This window comes from Rhinopithecus bieti, unplaced genomic scaffold (assembly GCF_001698545.2).
Source record: "Rhinopithecus bieti isolate Rb0 unplaced genomic scaffold, ASM169854v2 scaffold_76, whole genome shotgun sequence".
Lineage (NCBI taxonomy): Eukaryota > Metazoa > Chordata > Mammalia > Primates > Cercopithecidae > Rhinopithecus > Rhinopithecus bieti.
In genome coordinates, this window is record NW_016803343.1 from 1,952,276 (window position 1) to 1,954,115 (window position 1,840).

The following is a 1,840-nucleotide window of genomic DNA, read 5'->3' on the forward strand; positions in this document are numbered from 1 at the left end:
TAAAGAAAATGTGGTACATATGTACCATGGAATGCTACACAGCCATATAAAAGAGCAAAATCATGTCATTTGCAAGATGCAGCTAGAGGCCATTATCCTAACAAATTAACACAAGAAGTGTTGTCATCCCTGCTCCTACTCCGGGCTGTGGGGTCAGTGCGGATATTCAGTCATGAAGTCAAGGTAGGGACTTCTCCTGCAACGTGGCTGGCAAGACTGTTTGTGTTGCGAGGGCTGGACTTCCAGGTGATTTTACAACAAGATGCTGCTCTCCACAGGGATGCTTATGTTGTCAGTCACACAAGTCTACACCATCTTGACTGTCCAGCTCTTTGCATTCTTAAACCTACTGCCTGTAGAAGCAGACATTTCAGCACATAACTTTGAAAATACATCTCAGACATTTGATGACCTTCCTGCAAGATTTGGTTATAGACTTCCAGCTGAAGGTTTAAAGGGTTTTTTGATTAACTCAAAACCAGAGAATGCGTGTAAACCCATAGTGCCTCCACCAGTAAAAGATAATTCATCTGGCACTTTCATTGTGTTAATCAGAAGACTTGATTGTAATTTTGATACAAAGGTTTTAAATGCACAGAGAGCAGAATACAAAGCGGCCAAGTTCATGATGTCGATTCTGTTGACCTCAGCATGGAATCCAATGACATTGAGGTACTAAAGACAACTGACATTCCATCTGTCTTTATTGGTGAATCATCAGCTAATTCTCTGAAAGATGAATTCACAACTAAGATAAGGGGGCCACCTTATCTTAGTTCCAGAATTTAGTCTTCCCTTAGAATGCTACCTAATTGCCTTCCTTATCATAGTGGGCATCTGTCTCATCTTTATAGTCATTTTCATGTTTTTGGCTATTACAAATAAAGCTGACATGGACATCTGTTTTATGGAAATATGCTTTCATTTCTATTGGATCACAAATTTTTTCCAGGATAGACATAGAGCTAGAAGAAACAGACTTCATAAAGATCGACTTAAGATTACATAAATTCAAGAAAGGAGGTGAGTATGATGTATGTGCCATTTGTTCAGATGAGCAGGAAGATGGAGACAAGCTCAGAATCCTTCCCTGTTCCCATGCTTATCACTGCAAGTGTGTAGACCCTTGACTAACTAAAAACCAAAAAAACCTGTCCAGTGTGCAAGCAAAAAGTTCCTTCTCAAGGCAATTCAGACTCTGACACAGATGGTAGTCAAGAATAAAATGAAGTGACAGAACATACTCCTTTAGTTAGACCTTTAGCTTCTGTCAGTGCCCAGTCATCTGGGGCTTTGTCAGAATCCCGCTTACGTCAGAACATGACCAAATCTTTAGACTGTGAGGAAGATGACAATGAAGATACCAATAGTAGTGATGAACAAAACGAAACTAATGAACATAATGTTGTGGTCCAGTTGCAGCCTAATGGTGAATGGGCTTACAACATAGCAAATACTGTTTGACTTTCAGAAGATGATTGGTTTATTTCCCTTTACAATGTTTAGATATATACTTTAGTTTAATTTTTTTACTCCCTTCAAAGATTTCCATAGAAATAACTTATTTTTTAGTATTCTACAATTTAATAAAATTGCTGAAAAAGGACTTTTGATCTGGTGTTTATCTGCAAGAGTGTACTTCTTCACTGATAATAATAGACTGGTGCTGTAACTCAAGCATCATTTCAGCTCTTCTTTTGGAATGAAACTATAGCCAAAACAACAACAACAACAAAAAGTCCTCAGTATAGCTTTCAATTAAGACCTAGATCACAGTATTTAAGTGTTTTGCATTTTATATGTGAGGTCAGTGCTACAGCTACCTAGCATGAAATAACGC

The 1,840-nt window shown here is 38.1% G+C and overlaps 1 pseudogene; it reads left to right on the forward strand.

The window, feature by feature from the left end:
* Positions 1 to 262: 262 nt before the first annotated feature.
* LOC108532719 (E3 ubiquitin-protein ligase RNF13 pseudogene) lies at positions 263 to 1,464 on the forward strand (annotated as a pseudogene).
* The last annotated feature ends 376 nt before the right edge of the window (positions 1,465 to 1,840 follow it).